Genomic DNA, 18,019 nt, shown 5'->3' on the forward strand with positions numbered 1-18,019 from the left:
CTCCGTTCATCCTGAGGCCGAGTCCCGCATACAGCAACTAGAAGGATGTGCAGCTACGACATACAACTATCCACTGGGGCTTTGGGGGGAAAAAATAAAATAAATAAAATCTTTAAAAAGTATCCCTGCCTAGGCCCCAACCCAGACCAATTAAATCAGACTCTCTGGGGGTGGGACCCAGGCATGAATATTTTTTGAATGCTCCCTGGTGATTCTAATGTTGAGGACATAGTGATTAAAACTTGGGCTCTGGAGTCAAATCGCTTGGGCTTAATCTATAGATATGCCATTTTGTAGTATTTGACCTTGGACAATTTACTTAATGTGTCTGCCTCAGTGTTCTCATCTGTGAAATGGGTTAATAAGAGTTTAGTGTAGGGTTGTTAGCGGATTAGTCACTCATATAAAATATAGCACAGTGCCTACAACATAGTGAGCGTTCAATTATAGCTGCTATTTTTATTATTATTATCTATAATTCCTTTAATTCATGTTAGGTTTAAGGCCCAGTTTGATCCTGATCACTATTCTGCAGAGAAGACTGAAAAATCAGAAGTATCTTACTACTGAATGTAAAAATAAGTGGAAAATCCTGTAAGGATAAATATTTGTGTGCAACCTTCTTCTCAGATTTTGAGTAAAAAGATAAAGTTTAGGGTCTTCACTGACTCAAGCTCCTACAGGACCTTAGTATTTATCATTTCTCCACTTCACAGAGTCTTGTTAAAAAAAAACACTGAAAATATGTAAACACAGAGGCGCTCAAGGGAGAGACATATTGGAAGGAGGGAAATGGGGGCTGGAAGCCTCTAGCTAGAAAGACATTCTTAGCTCAACAGTCTGTCTCAGTAGTTCTCAAACTTGAGCATACAACAGAGAATCATCTGGTGCTTGTGAAAACACAGATTGCTGAGCTGCACCCCCAGAGATTCTGGGAGTAAGTCTGGGATGGGGCTTAAGAATTTGCATTTCTAGCAAGTTCCCAGGTGATGCTGGTGCTGCTGGGCCAGGGACCACCCTTGGAGAACTACTGGTGGCTAGAAATGGTAGCTCTTGGTAGTCTGGGTGTTCTTAGACCCTGTTGGCTGTTTAGGTTGCTTTCCCCTCTGCACCCCTACAGAGTTGGTGGGCACCCCAAAATCTCTTTCTCTTTTGATGACCTAGGTATTGCCATAGAAGAGAGTGTTGGTTTTCTGCTCAGTAGTCTCTTCTCAGCCTCAAGTCTTGAACTGCTCTTTCTTCTGCTGCTTGAAGGTTGCTTGTTGTGCAGTCTTAAGCTGCAACAGTGGAGTTTCATAGTTCATTTCAGAAAATGGTGAGTATTCATTTTTCCTGCTAACCGCCACACACCACCTCATTCTCAACTCCCCTAGGGCCCTTGCCCAGACAAAGCCCAGATCCAGCAGCATGGAATGAGTGTCCTTCCACAAAGCACTCTCATTCCAACCTGGCACAGGTCTAACTCAAGAATCTGAGATTTTTGGTTACAGTCTCAGCTTCTTTATTTCAAGGACATTGGGTCACATAGGCAAATCCAGACCACTGTTCCCTGAGGTAAAGGTACAGACCAAACTTTGTAACAATCCTGGGTCACATATGTTATTAGAAACTTGGGATGATAAAGGACTAACAACTCAATACGCTCAAACTGAATCTTGCCTCAAGACCATCTTATCCTTCCGACTTCACAGTTTCTGTTAGCACTTTTGTCCTAGTTACCCAGACTCAAAATTCGGGCATAATGATCCCTAATATTTGCTGAGTACTTAATCCTCACAATAATTGTATGAATGGATACTATTCTATCCATTTTGTGTAGGAAGAAACAGAGGCTTAGCAAGGTTAAGACATAGCTAGAATATAAGCTCCAGAATCTTCTAGAGCTTATATTAAGACATAGCTAGAACATAAGCTCCAGAATCTTCTAGAGTCAATTTTTTTCTCTGATGTAGCCAAGTGCCTAGAACCATGCCTGGTCCATATTGATGATCAATAAATATTTATGGAATGAATGGAGGGTGATACAACAGACACGTGGGATCTGGGATTTGAAACCAGATCTGTCTCAACCACTATACCACGCTTTCTCCTGCTTCAGCTTTGACTTTCCTCCTGTCATTCCCACAAACTCATCCCCCAAATCAGCTATGAGTCCTATCAAGTCCATTATCATGATGTTTCTTGCATTTGGCCCCCTTTTTCCATTTCTGCTGCCACCAACCTAGTTAAAGTGATTGCTATTTATTTCCCTAACTATTGCTGTTCTTTCCCCACCTGCAGTCTTTGCAGGCCCCTGTGTGGCCTACACAACTTTTATCAGATGGCTTTTTTCTTAAAGTACATTCAGTACATCATAGCTCTGCTCAAAGACAAGGGAGGTAGTGTGGTATAATGAAAAACAGAGGAACTAAGAAAACCAGGGTTCTGGTCTCAATTCTGTGACCTTGGACAAGTTATGTATCCCTCCTAGGCTTCAGTCTCCCCTTTAATAACATTAGGAAGTTGGACTGAGTGGTCTCTTCCTTCTCTGATGTTGTCTGGTGGTTTTAGACGCACAGGCTGTTACACCGTGTCACTGAAATCAGGTAGGAGGGGCAGTTGTGCCTCCGAAGGGTTTAGAATAAGATGAATACATTCATTTTTATCAAACAAAGCAGAGGAGTGTAAGTGCCATCAGAGAAGTAAAATGAGGAGCAATGGCTGTTAGGGGAGGGCGAGATCACATCTGGGTACTAATGGGGGGTATGGACGGGGCACAGGTGCTGCTCTTCCTCTGATGTCAACCCATCCCTGGTGTGCAGGCCCTTACCTCATTGATGAGAGGAGGAGAAGCTGCTGAGATCCCAATAGTTTTAAGCCAACAGCTTTAAGCTGTTGCAGAAATCCATCATGAACACCCACTCTCTAATTCAGAAGCTGTTGGCTCAAGACACAAATTGGTCTAATGCTTAGGAAACTGCTTACAGAGGCAGAGAAAAGAGAACATAAAAGTGGTTGTCGTGTTCCTGATAAATGCTCCATGTCTTGCTCTGCCACTTATTAATCAGGTGGCCTTGGGCAGGTCACTTATCCTCTCTGAACCTTGGTTTTTAACCTCAGTTCCTCATCTAGAGATTGGGGATAATAATATCATCTCTGCAGGATTGTTGTGAGGAATAAATTAGATATAGTATGTAAAGCCCCTAGGGTAATGCCTGGAGCACAGTAGATGTTCAGGAAATTTTATCTTCTGTCTCACCTCCTGCCCCTCTAAACATGTCCATGTTTAAAAACACCGTTTAAAAATCCCTGGCCAGGGGTGGGGGTGGGAGGGAGAGATGATTTCACAGTGATAACTCATAGTATTCTATATACTCTGCCCTTGCATTCAATCAGGTTTTGGAAATGATGTGCCATATTTACTTAAGAAGCTTCCCCTCCCCTTTATAGCTATTAAAAGGACAAGGTGGAAAGAGAAAATCAGAAGTGGCCATGTGGAAGTATAGATGTATACTTCTATAGAAATATACAGAAGTTATATACTTCTATAGAAATTATATAGAAACTAGGGAGGTCCAGAAAGCAGCATTATTTCTTTTTCTGGATTAACTGATGAAGACTTAGAAGCAGCAGCTACATCATGGGCAGGGTGGCCTAACCTTGTCCTTTCACTTTCATCATATAGTTATCAGGCCTTTAAGGAGCGGTTATTGCTATACCTATGATTGACAGTCATCAGGGAAGCGAAGAAAAATTCATGTGGCAAAAAAATTACATTTCATTAAACTTTGGACTGAGGAAATATATGTGTAGAATATAATTTTTTTTAGAAATTAAGGAAAATCATCCATGCATTCAGCCTTCAAATGCCTATGAACAGGTACTATTGTGACAAACACAGTTCTAGGCACTGGGGATACAACAGTGACTAAAACAAAAATCTCTGCCTTCTTGGAGTTTATATTCTGGTGAGAGATGGAGAAAATAAACAAGATAAGTTGGTAAGATATGTATTCCTAATACTATATATTAGGAAGTAGTTAGTGCTAAGGGGAAAAATAAGGCAGGAAAAGGGACTCTAAAATATAATTGGAGATGAGGTGTTCAAATGTTAAATAGTAGTCCAGCAAAAGTCTCATTGATAAGGTGCTTTCGAAGTAAAGACCTGATGGAAGTGATGAGTCAGCCATGAGGAGGTCTGAGAGAAAACTTGCAAGGCAGGGGGAACACTAGCTACAAAGGTCCTGAGATGAGAGGGTGCCTCGTGTGTGTGAGGGAGGTGCCTTGTGTGTGTGAAGAAGGTGTCTAGTGTGTCTAGTCTGAGGAAAGTGCCTCATGTGTCTAAGAAAGGTGCCTAGTGTTTCTGAGGAAGATGCCTTGTGTGTCTGAGAAAGGTGCCTCTTGTGTGTGAGGAATGTGCCTCGTGTGTGTGAGGAAGGTGCCTCGTGTGTATGAGGAAGGTACCTAGTGTGTCTGAGAAAGGTGCCTACTGTGTGTGAGGAAGGTGCCTTGTGTGTCTGAGGAAGATGCCTCGTGTGTCTGAGGAAAGTGCCTCGTGTGTGTGAGGAAGGTGTCTAGTGTGTCTAGTCTGAGGAAGGTGCCTCATGTGTCTAAGAAAGGTGCCTAGTGTTTCTGAGGAAGATGCCTCGTGTGTCTGAGAAAGATGCCTCGTGTGTGTGAGGAAGGTGCCTCGTGTGTGAGGAAGGTACCTCGTATGTCTGAGAAAGGTGCCTCGTATGTGTGAGGAATGTGCCTCGTGTGTGTGAGGAAGGTGCCTCGTGTGTGTGAGGAATGTGCCTCGTGTGTGTGAGGAAGGTGCCTCGTGTGTATGAGGAAGGTACCTAGTGTGTGTGAGGAAGATGCCTAATGTGTGTGAGGAAGGTGCCTTGTGTCTGAGGAAGATACCTAGTGTGTCTGAGGAAGGTGCCTCGTATGTGTGAGGAAGGTGCCTAGTGTGTGTGAGGAAGGTACCTGCGTGTCTGAGGAAGGTCCCTAGTGTGTCTTGTCTGAGGGAGGTGCCTAGTGTGTGTGAGGGAGGTGCCTAGCATGTCTGAGGAATGTGGCTCCAGTGTGTGAGAAAGGTGCCTCGTGTGTGTGAGGAAGGTGCCTCATGTGTGTGAGGTGCCTTGTGTTTGTGAGGAAGGTGCCTCATGTGTCTGAGGAAGGTCCCTAGTGTGTCTTGTCAGAGGACAGTGCCTAGTGTCTGTGAGGAAGGTACCTAGTGTGTCTGAGGAACAGCCAGGAGGCCAGTGTGTGAGCTGACGGTGTTGCAGGGAAGCAGTTGGCAATCAGGTCAGAGAGAAAACCGAGGCAGGTTATGTGGGGCCTTATAGGACATGGTCAGGACTTTAGCTTTCACTCAGAGTAAGAAGAGAAGCCAACAGGGAGTTTGGGCAAAAGAATGATTAGATATTATATGACCCATTTTTATTGAGTACTTACTCTGTTAGATTCCATTTTAAATGCTTTATTTATAATCCCCACAATAACCTTATGAGTTATCTTTCAGTTTACAGAGGAAACAGAGGCCCAAAGAGGTTAAGTAACTTGCCTGAGGTCACACAGCTAGTAGGGACTTGGCCAAAAGTCCCTCAGGCCAACTTGCAACCACCTCATTATCCTGACTCCCCAAATGCTTAAGAGATTGAGCTGTTCCCTTTTTTTTCCTTTCTTGATATCAGTATTTCCAGAGCACACTTACAACAAAATTACTTCATAGTCATTCATAAATACAGAACTTCTTTGCTTAAACTGATAAATATTCCAGTATTCTTCTTTATAATTTCAGGTTTTTTAAAAAGCCCTCAGATTAGCATATTAACAAGCATGTTGACATGTCTCTCTTTAATTATGCAGACAGCTATTTCTTTTTTGCTCCTAATGTAGAGGTTGATTGGGAAAATTTTTATTTTATTGCTTCCAACCTTACCCTAGTGTTACCTAAATCACTACTATATGATTTGGCATCTATAATTTATCATTTTCCTCTGCTAGTAGATGAAATGCCCTTTAAAGCATTCCACAGCAAGGTGAACACAAGTCAAGCTTGAAAAGTTCTAGAAAAAAGAATTGCAAAGAGTCATTAAAGAATAATGAAAGTTGATTTACATAGCATACAATATCAGGGCTGCCCAGTTTAACAAATATAATTATTCCAAGTCATTTTCAGAAGGCGTCTAAATTTCAGCACCTAATTTTCATCATCTTTTAAGGAATAACATCGAAAACACATTATTTTTGTAAAGACTCTAAAAGCAAAATCTTTAATTCATTCAATTCTTTAATTCCTTTCTCTGAATTTCACTAAAGCTAAGACTGAAACAATAGACAATTTAAAATATAGGAAACCCAGATTCCTTTTACTGTTGTGTGGCTTTAACATTCTACTGCTGTAGCCAAGAGCCCTTGGCTTCTGGGGCCAACTGCCTTTTGCATGCTGATTTTCCAGAAAGAGTCTCTCGGGAGTTATTCCTTTTGAGTGGTATCTACCATGACTTCACTCCGTGCAGGAAGTGGGGGTAGCAGAGTTTGGGAATGAAAGCACTGAGGGAAAAATCTCTCCCAGTGGAATCATCAACTCAATCTAATTTTAGGTTTCCAGGCAGACCACTTAGCTACCTGCAAACAAATGCTTCTCAGGTGCCCATCGTTGAAGGACTACAACCAGTCCTTTATTATTTTTAAAGAAAAATAATAAAGTTTTCTATCATAATATTTTTCAGTAAAATAGGTGATGTGTAACAATGTGTGTGCATGCACGCATGCACCCAAACCGTGTGCATATATACCTACATTCAAGTATTCATGGCATTCAGAAAAAGGGAGACAGTCTAAAGGGTTTCTATTTTTCATAAACTCTAATTTTTCCTGCCAACCCCTACAACCAAAAGGACCGATAGTTCTGGGCTCAAGACCTCAGGAACCATATTACTGAGTTATGTGAAACAGGAATAGGAGGCATTTTTGGTAATAAATTTTATGTGGTAGCTATTTTGATATTGAAACAACTAAATCAAATCTAACACAAGTCTTTTGAGAGGAAATGGTTAAAAGGGCACGTCTTGTGGCCAGGAAAACCACAGCAAAGTATTCCAATTAGGAATAAATTAGAGAGTGCTCCACTTTTCTGGAAGGGTCAGGAAGTCAAGCTCTTGGCCTTGAGCTGCCTCTTACCTCCACCCCTGCTGACCCTGGGAACAAGTCACTCCCGTCTCTGTGTGAACTCAACAGTTGCTGCCAAGTCTTGCCATTCCTCTGCAGAGAAGAGCCAGGGATTTTCACCAGAGGCTGCCGGCCAGCATCAGGGTCAGAATGAGTAACCGAGTGCCAGAGACTTTCTATAGGGCCCCAATGCCAGCTTTCTGTCTGCAAAGGAAAATTCACTAAATTCGCTCAAGCCAAATCTGACATAATTAAAAGTCTCCAAAAGAAGTTTCATAAGCTATTTTGCTACGAGAAGATTAAGCTCTCATTTTTCAGATTATATTTTCTATTCTCCTTAAATTCAGCAGCACTTTTAATCCATAACACTTACTGGTATACAAGAAAAAACAATTCTGCTGTCCTCATAATTGATTGAAAGCATACAGCTATGACATCTTGGTACTTTATGTTGTGATTAATTGCCTTATACTAACATCTGATGAATATTTTTTAATGTTCTTTAGATAACCTGTGCGGCTGACATGTGTGGTTAGTTGGGAAACTGGGGCTATGAAGCGAGGTGCCCCAAACAGCTGAATTTGATCAAGATGTCATGCACTCTTGACCTCTTTAATAGAGTATTCTGCTCTTTGACAGCATCTAAAACGGGTCCTTCTAGGTCCAGCTCAGTTCCTGCCTCCAGCCCAAAGCCTTGCCTGACAACTTAAGTTCTCACTGAGATCTTCCCTCTGGGACCACCTAAAGCCCTGTTATCTGTGCAGCTGTAATGGCATTTGGATATGTCATCACACACCATCATTTATTCACTTTTTTCAAGTCAAAGGCCGTGTGCTCTGTCTCTTCAGTTCCCCACACAGTGCCTAGCTCTGTGGTAGAGGTTGAGTTGACTTATAGCCTTTTTCATCATTTCCCCTATTATCATATCTAGGACTAGCGTTTGCATTATTGCTTTTTATTTCTCCATTCACTGTTTGTTCCTTAGTGACCCAGAAGCATCCAGAGTGAGCTGCAAGATGGACCACTCCTGGAATAGATCCGTCACTTGTGTTTTTTGGCTTGGACATCACTGTTCTGTGCCACCCATGGAAAATGGGAGACAAATTATATCCCTTATGATTGCAGACATTAGGGAATTACCAATGAGTATAAAGAGAAAAAATAAACTAATGGAACAGAGAAGGAAAAGAAATATAAAAAAGGATGGGAGGAAAAGAGGTGGAAAAGAGGCAAAAAAAACCCCAGCAATCCTGCTTTCTGATGTCAATATATGTTTCCTTTTTTAATGACAAAACATAAAGACTCCTTGCAAATGCATTTCACGGATGATTACTTGCACATCTTAGTGATGTTTGCTCTTTAAGGAATTGTATGCAGAAACAACTGCCTTTCCAGTTCGAATTAGGAATAAACTGGAAAGGCAGTTACTTTGGGGGAAAGTACAAGCAAAAGCCTAGTAACACTGGTGCGTTGTATGCGGCAGTAAGAAACGACAGCTCAGAATGGGGCAGACTTCTCTTATGTGAGCAGCTTGCTATGCCCTCAGTGAGGCCACGAGATTTCGCATTTTATAGGTTGAGCTTCCCACTGGCAGCAACTGAAGCAGTTCATTATGCACATCTGTCACGTGATCCGCTTCATCAACCAAATGGAACTGGGAGAATAAGTCACCCTAACAAGATCCTTCAGTACACTCTTAAAAACTACTTACAGATGTACTCTTCCTCCGAAGGGATACAATGAGTTTCCTTGTGCTGTGCCACATGATACAGGAAATGCATTATCCCCATCCAAATTCACGCATACCAGGAGGAAGCACGTGAAAGGAAAGCAGTGCACAAAAGCACACACAGCTTTTGCAGAAGTCCTGAGAGGGACTCATACACCAATTTTTGATAACAGCAGATCAAACCCCAGGCCTCTGAAGCTCAGTTCATTATAAATGCTAATGTCCACACTAGGAAGGGAAACCACATCAGCATTCAGCATCGACACAAACACTGCTAATGCTTTTTATTTATGGTTGTCTCTGAGTCCCCTCAGCAGTGTGCCAGATCTCCATTTGTGTTGTAACTTTAGCTACTTTATGTGCTTTCGTGACCAGCTATGTTATGTACCCATAGACAATCTGTGCTTTCAATCTGTGTCTGCTGAGATAAGCGGCCACACTTCAGATCTTGAATCGGGAACCATTTTGTTCACATTCAGATCAGGTAGAATGAATGTTTTTGTAGATGAGTCCGGGATTAGATTCACTTGCCATTGTTAAATCTTACTATTTCAGTTGGTGTGATCAATTTATCTTTTATTCAATCAGCTAACAATGATTTATTAAATACCTACCATGTGGGCCGGCCCCGTGGCTTAGCGGTTAAGTGCGCGCGCTCCGCTGCTGGCGGCCCAGGTTCGATCCCAGGCGCGCACCGATGCACCGCTTCTCCGGCCATGCTGAGGCCGCATCCCACATACAGCAACTAGAAGGATGTGCAGCTATGACATACAACTATCTACTGGGGCTTTGGGGGAAAAAATAAATAAATAAAATTATAAAAAAAAAAAAAAATACCTACCATGAGCCAGGCACTGTTCCAGGCACTGGAGATATAACAGTGAACAGTGCTATCATAGAGATTGCATTATGGAGGGGGTGCAGGGGGACACAGTAAACAAATAAATATGTAATGTGTCAGAGTGTATGTCAATCAAGATAGGCTAGTTATTTTGTGACGGTAAACAGCCCAGTATCTCAGTGGTTTAAAACAGTTTATTTCTCACTTACACTGCATGTTCATTGCAGCTCAGCTGGGAGCTCTGTTCTATGCAACTTCCCTCTGGGACCCTGGCTGCCTGGAGAACCACCATCTGGAGTATGGCTAGTCTCTGTGAGAGAGGGAAAGATGGGATGGTGAAATGCACACTGGTTTTTAAAGCTTACACCTGAAAGTGACACATGGCACTCCTACTTACATGTCACTGGACAAAGCAAGTCACATGCCCACACCCAACTTCAGAAGATGAGGAAGTGCAATCATACCATGTGTTTGGGAAAATCAGACACACTCGGTGGGCAGAACTGTCCCAGATGATGACGATTGCTATGAAGAAAAGCCAGGTAAAGGAGATGATGTCTAGATGGGCGGTTTCTGCTTGACATAGATGGTCAGGAAATGTCTCTCTGATAAGGTGACATTTGAGGAGAGAGTCTAAGGGTGAGAGAGAGGGCCATTTGGATGGGGGCAGGGCAGCTTCCTGCAGAGGATACAGCAAGGGCAAAGTGTGCCTAGAGGTCAAAGTGGCTAGAGTGGAGTGAGCAAGGGGAAAGCTGTAGAAAATCAGGTCAGAGAGATAACAGAACTGTGGGACACAAGGTGGGGCCTTATTGTAAGAGCTATGGCCATTGTAGGTTTTTGTGCAAAGACATGATCTGAGTTAGGCTTTCAAAGGATCCTTGTGGCTGCTGTGTGGAAAATAAACCAGGGGGCCAAGGATTAAAGCAGGGAGTGGTTAAGAGGCTCTTTCAATAATCCAAGTGAGGTAAGAGTGGTCAGATTCTGAAGGTAGAACCAACAGAATTTGTCAATGTCTTGGTGTAAGAGAAAGAGAAGATTCAAGGATGACTTCAAAGGTTTGTTTCTTCTGGTAATCCCTGGATACACATAAGGACTACCTTATATGGTTGGTTGGTTGGTTGGTTTTTGCAGGAAAGATTCACCCTGAGCTAACATCTGTTGCCAATCTGTTTTTTTTTTTTTTTTGCCCCTTCCCAAAGCCCCAGTACATGGTTGTATATCCTAGTTGTGAGTCATTCTAGTTCTTCTCTGTGAGCCGCCAACCGCAGCATGGCAACTGACAGACGAGTGGTATGGGGCTTTGGGGGAAAAAATAAATAAATAAAATTATAAAAAAAAAAAAAATACCTACCATGAGCCAGGCACTGTTGTGTAACAGTGACCAGGAAGCAAACCTCGGCTGCCAAAGCGGTGAGTGCTGAACTTGAACCTCTAGGCCATCAGGACTGGCTCTCATGTGGTTTTTGAGAATCTTCACATTTGGCAATATCGCTATATCATATTGTCTCCCCCATAAATGCGTCAAGAGATGGACGGCCAAGTGGAGATATGGATGCTGGGGCAGTTCTGATTCATGCACCAGCAAAGGGTCTTCTATCCCCACATTGCCCTCATATCTGGTCTCTCTTAGGGCTTATGATCCAAGTTAATTTATAAAACCAGAGAAATGAGCTTCATAATTACAAGCAAAATAGGAGATCATGACTGAGTTGTCCCAACCTCATCCCACCCCTCCATTCCTCTGTGACCTCAGATGTCACTACCAAAAAACCAAGCTATTTTACAACATGAGGTCTATCCTCAATGGACACTGGCATGGTGATGTGTCACCTCCCATTCTCCTGGAGATAGGTTGAATAGAATTCTTAATAAATACAATAAAACAGCGTTGTGGTGTTTTCCTGAATAGTGTGTCCTCTCTTTCTGCTCACTCTGTCATCCATGTAACATGGGTCTCCCCAGCACCACCACCTAGTAAATGGCAACTAAAACTCCCTACTACACCTGGGCCTTCTCTTGTGTCTTCTCCAGCACAGGAGAGCATAGGTTAAATGCAAAGTTTGCCAACTATCATAAGGGAATGAATAAATAAAGGTCGATGCTGTTTTTAAAAACTATTTTGGGGGTGGTTATACTCAAAAGCATTCATTCATTCAACAAATCTTCTTGAACTCCTATTATGTGCCAGGTACTCTTCTAAGCACTGGAGACACAGCCGTGAATAGAATATATAAGTAATACATATTCTTGGAAACTGGGAAAGCATAGAAAAGTATTCGGAAAAGATAACATTTCCACTAACTCACCACTGAGACATAACTGCTAGTAACAATTTGGTGCCCAGTCTTTTTCTAAGCATGTATATCCTTCCTTCCTGCTTTTTTGAATAAAATTTACAACTTTGGACTTATATTGTACATTTTTTTCTCTTAAAATTTTTTCTTCTTATAAAAATAAATCATAGCAGATGCTCAGGAAGTATTTGTTGAATGAATGAGAGAATTAATTATAGAAACAATAAATTACAGAGAAGCAAAAATTTAAAAATGAAAATCACTACTAAGAGATAATATCACTATTAATAGTTTGGGTTGTTCAATATGGAATTGAATAATCAGCATCTTTTTACGCCATTGCTCCACAACAAGTGATTTACTTTTTTTTTTTTTTTTTTTGTGAGGAGATCAGCCCTGTGCTAACATCCGCCAATCCTCCTTCTTTTTTTTTTTTTTTGCTGAGGAAAACGGCCCTGAGCTAACATCTGTGCCCATCTTCCTCCACTTTATATGGGACGCCGCCACAGCATGGCTTGACAAGCAGTGTGTCAGTGCGCATCCAGGATCCGAACCTGTGAGCCCTGGGCCACCGCGGTGTAGTGCGCACACTTAACCGCTTGCGCCACTGGGCTGGCCCACCCCTTTTTTTTTAACTTAACAAGATATCATTAAATTTTAAATTTGGAGACAATCTCTCAAATTTTCTGAAAAGTTGAAAGTCAAGTACAAATAACTTTTCTCCCCCTTACCATTTGAAATAAGGTTGCCAATCTGGTTCCCCCATCACCCCTGAATATCATACAGCACATTTCCTCAGAGACATTTCCATACATAAGTCCAGTCCAAATAGCAAAATTTGGAAATTAACATTGATGCATTGGGGTCTAATCCTCAGATTCCAGTCAAGTTTCTCCATGGCCCAATAATATAATTTTAGCGAAAGGGTTCCTGTTCAGAACCACACGATGCAATTATTCCTCATGTCTCCTTAATCTCCTTCAATCTGGAATAGTTCCTCCGTCTTTTCCTGACTTGCATATCTTTGACACTTTTAAAGAATATAGGCCAGTCTTTTTGTAGAATGTCCGTCAATTTGTGTTTGTCTGATGTTTTCTCATGATTTAAGTTATATGTCTTTGTCAGGAATATCACATGCTATGTTTATCAGGACTATCAGACGCTTTGTTCTTCTTATTCATCTTATTAGGTAGCACACCTGCTTTGGCTTTAACACCTGTGCTGGACCACCTTCCTACACAGACACCCCCCTCACCACGCCACCTCTCTACAGGGGTACCCTCTTCAGCTGGCCTGCGCTCCAACACTATCCCTTTGCAAAAACACTCCCCACACCTCATGTGGGCTCTGAAACCCCATGCCGGGCTGCCCGCCCCCACCATCCTCAACCCACCTGGGATCCAACACCCTGCATTGGGCCATCCTCTCAGCCCTCTTTGATTCTGACACTGAGTGAAGCTGACCCTCTGCAGGGATGCCCCTCTTGTCCGTCCTGCTTGGGCCCAACACCCTGCACCAGGCCTCCCTCTCAGGTGGATGCTGTCCTCACTCCACTTTTCTGGCGTTCTAGTTCTTTAAAGATCTGTGGTATCTATGTATACAGTATCAGTTTTTCCTCAAACTAAAGAAGTCTGTGTATATATTATTGATGGTCCATCAGTAATAATGCGTTTTCATTTCAATGATCTAAAAAAACATAATAAAATATGAGCTTATTTGGCTCACCTGGTATGTTCATTTTATAACCACATACTTTTAGTGTCAGTGCTTTGTGTTTAAAATTGGGTTGGTGCCATGGCAAAATATGGCAATATTTAACTTTTAATGTGTTAGTAGTCTTTACTTATTTTTTTAGGATCTACTCTCTTAGCAACTTTCCAATATGCAATGCAGTATTATTAACCACAGTCACCATGCTGTACATTACAGTGTTTATAGTCTTTAGATTGGCATCCCTGGCATCAAAATGACAGAAACCTTCTTGCATTCTGTTTGATAAAAATCGTATTGAATTATCTTACCAGTTACAAAGCTAAAGCTGCTCTTTTTTAGTGATAAGATGCAATTAAGTTTAATCTCTTAATTTATTTAATAAATTGATTTTTATTTTCCATCATAAAAATAACGATGCCACTTTAATTGGCTAATGAGAAAAGAACCTGGCTGACCTCATACACAAATGATGCATTCACACAAAGTGAAGGCCAAATGAATCATGGCAGCGGTATAAATGAAGTTTTAGACTTCACAGTGGTTGAAATAGAGGAAAATGGCGAGAAAATTGAGTCATTACAGGTCTCCTGGTAGCACAGGTGGAACTCAAAAGAAGGTAGGCAAAGCGTCACTTTATTCAGGTTATAAGGGGATGTACATCATTGGTTTGATTCTCTTGTTTATATCACATACCAACTTGCAGATTTTCTCCATGAAGAACTTTTCGTTAGAAGCTTTTTCAAAAAAATTTATCATTATTATATTTTGGAGAGTACCATTTTTAAATCAGTTGGACCAATTAAAATAATCAACTGATGGTTTCAAATGAGTAACCTGATGGGAGGAAAAGTTATAATAATGATAATGATTGTGAGTCAAATGACTGTCCATCATGCTCAAAATCGAATATTTAAATCAACGATTGCAACATAAAATGGGTAAAAGTATCTTATTATGCTTTTATAATTATGAGTATAAATTGTAATTAAACCCAATGTTGGCTATTTAATGTCAGCAAAATATTACCACCTTTACACCAAATTAATGCTTTTTATTTGAATTTATCTGGTGATTTTGTTTTTATTTAATTTGTAAATTTGACTTGTTCTTATAGTTTTTTTTTTTAATTTTGGTAAAAAACACATAGCATGAAATTTACCATCTTAACCATTTTTAAGTGTGCAGTTTGGTAGTGTTAAGTATATTCACATTGTTGTGCAACAGATCTCTAGAACTTTTTCATTTTTCACTCTTATAGTTTTTAGTGAGCTATTAAGCATTTATACCTAATTATATATTGGTACATATTTAAGGAACAATATAATGAAAATTATTTAAGTCAACATGGGTGGACTTTTTTCCTTTAAAAAAAAAAAAGAGGTCTGAGAAACACTAACCAATGTGGTAACTCTCTTTCTTTTTTTTTTTTTTTTGTGAGGAAGATCAGCCCTGAGCTAACATCCATGCTAATCCTCCTCTTTTTGCTGAGGAAGACCAGCTCTGAGCTAACATCTATTGCCAATCTTCCTCCTTTTCTTTCCCCAAAGCCCTAGTAGATAGTTGTATGTCATAGTTGCACATCATTCTAGTTGCTGTATGTGGGACCTGGCCTCAGCATGGCCGGAGAAGCGGTGCGTTGGTGTGCGCCCGGGATCCGAACCCAGGTCGCCAGTAGCGGAGCGTGCGCACTTAACCGCTAAGCCACGGGGCCAGCCCGTAACTCTCTTTCAGTTTAAGTGTTTGCTTAACCAGCCCTTCCCCCTTTTCCTTGGTGGCTAGATAATTCAGAGTGGGCTGTGTTGGAGAAGACAACGATAACTTGTTTCTTAGAAAAGCAGAGCCAGAGGAGAGCATAGCAGTTTTCCCAACCTGAATTCAAAATTTCCTTTTTAATAATAGGTATAATATGAACACAATACTGCCTTTCAAATTACTTTTCAAAATACTTTCCAATCCATTTTCCTATTCTTTAGGCCCCATTGTGAATATCTAAAGTTAGTTTCCTTTAAAGTCAAACATCGTTGCCAAGTTTGGTATGTTATACCTCTCATCATTCCAGCCCCTGCTGCTGGGAGTCCTGCTCCTTAGCAAGATGTCAGAGGACAGAAGGCTCTCTCCAGATGCTGTGATTGTTCTGCGAGTCTGCTATGGCCTCTCCCAGGTCTTATTAAGAAAACAAACTATGCTGATTAGCTCCTCTGAAAGACTAGATGGAAGTTTTAAGCTTAAAAGCTCATATGTTGACCTCTCCTAAGGCTTCATTTTTAAAATGAAAGATTTTTTTTTGTTAGGATTTGCTATTTGACTTTTTGGAAATAACATTCAAAGTCCCCTAAAATAATCATTAATTATGAGCTAGAAAGCAAGAAGGAAAGGGCAAGAAAGGAAGGAAGATTTATTGAGTATTTACTACATGCCAGGCACTATTCCAGGAGCTTTATGTCATCCATCTGACCTTATCCTGACAGCCTCCCTGGGAGTTGGTTCTGTTGTCCCCATTTCGTGGCTGAGACTGAGAGGTTAAGTAATGCCTAGGGTCACACAATTTGTCAGTAAGCGAACTGGGATTCAAACTCTGGTTTGTCTGATTACAAAACTACACCTCGCGCGAGTGAGAAACACGTTAAGACACATCACAGACTCAGCTTGGTCAGTGTTTTCTGCCACAGATTTTGTTTGGGGAAATTGGACAGTGCCAACATTCATTCATGGAGCGAGTTTCTTCGCCCATTCCAGCAAATTATCATTTTCTGCTTTCTCGCTCAGTTATTTGTATGTTTAGCTGACAGGCTCAACTTCTAACATTCCCCACACCCTACCGAGAGTGCGGAATTCCATTTGCTCTCTCCCAGCTGAGCCCATCACCGCCCTGTTTCTGCCTTCCCAGATGTGGAGGTTGCAGTGTAAAAAGCACATCCTCGCCTTCCCACTTTGGCAATGTTGCCGGGCCCTTCTTGAGGCACGGATCTAGGCTGCTCTTTAGAGAGGGCTGATGGATGCCCTGTGGGCTGCCTTGTCATTTATTGGTTTAATATGCACACTCTGCGGTGCTTTTTCATACTTTGCCCATTTCTTACATTTTGTCTCCTAATCTTGCATCTCATTTATATGGTGATTTATAGGGACTTTGAATATTATAATCTAAAAGGTGTATGTGGGGAGGAGGAGTGAGCAGGTCTTCTATTTATTAGGAAAAATCTCCAGTCATCTGCTTCTTTGAAGATCTGACCTTGAAACTGCATAAAAGTGAGCTCAGTCCTGGGTCATAGTGAAGGTCAGGGAAAAGGGACCAGCTGGCCCACATGCTTAGCATTTACTGTATGCTGCCTTGGGTGTGAGCTTTTCACATGTTATGTCTTGTCTCCCCAGCTAGATTTTAAATACTTGGAGGGCAAGAGCACGTATCATTCATCTTCGTGCCAAGCATAGTACTGTGCACATAGTAGGTATTTAATAAGTAGTTGGAGATTTGTTATCTGTTATCTGCTGCTTAACTCCCACCCTGAGACCTTTCTGGGATTAGCTTTTGAATGACAGTTTCATTAGAAATGGTACATGATGGAACCAGACCTCTCATGCTCACACTGGGGTGTCAGGGACTTCTGCTTCATGATATCCAAAGATCTAGTTTAGAATCTTGAATTTTAAAAACCCGAATGTGGAAAGGCCCTACCCACCCACTTTGGAAGTCCCTCCTTAAGCTCACCTCACAGCAGGGTTTAGTGCCTGAACTTGGTGGTTTTTTTTTTTTTTTTTTGGTGAGGAAGATCAGCCCTGAGCTAACATCTGTTGCCAATCCTCCTCTTTTTGCTGAGGAAGATTGGCCCTGGGCTAACATCCGTGCCCATCTCCTCTACTTTATATGTGGGATGCTGCCACAGCATGGCTTGATAAGCTGTGCATAGGTCTGTGCCCGGTATCCAAACCTGCGAACCCCAGGCCGCCGAAGCAGAGTGCACAAACTTAACCACTATGCCACTGGACCAGCCCCCAGTGCCTGAATTTTGCGATACCATTTTGTCTGGGAGGGTTAGTGCATGAAACTCTTTCCTCCACTGACACCAGAGTTTAAATTGGTCCTTCAGGCAGCCATTTTTTTTCCTATTAGGGTTAAAGGTAAGGTGATGAGTGAAGGGGCAGCCAGGGCATCGTCTGGGAGGAGAGGGCTGGACGAGAGGGGCAGGGGCGGTGGTGCTGGGCATCTTGTTGGAGGAAAGAAGGAGCACCTACAGAAGCAGGGAGGGGTTTAGGTGCTGCTGAACATTAACCGCAGCTTGACAGCTTTTCACCAAGCTGGCGGGC

The 18,019-nt window shown here is 41.8% G+C and overlaps 1 long non-coding RNA gene across 1 annotated transcript in view; it reads left to right on the forward strand.

Moving 5' to 3' along the window:
• The window catches only part of LOC147914524 (uncharacterized), a 60,739-nt gene that overhangs the window by 39,634 nt on the left and 3,086 nt on the right, over positions 1-18,019 (forward strand). The window contains exon 3 of the long non-coding RNA XR_015555251.1: positions 1,165-1,315. This is a non-coding gene — a long non-coding RNA (uncharacterized LOC147914524). The remainder of the gene's footprint in view (positions 1-1,164; positions 1,316-18,019) is intronic.

The sequence above is a fragment of the Ceratotherium simum genome, chromosome 19 (genome assembly GCF_057802395.1).
Source record: "Ceratotherium simum simum isolate JZ-2026a chromosome 19, ASM5780239v1, whole genome shotgun sequence".
Taxonomy (NCBI): domain Eukaryota; kingdom Metazoa; phylum Chordata; class Mammalia; order Perissodactyla; family Rhinocerotidae; genus Ceratotherium; species Ceratotherium simum.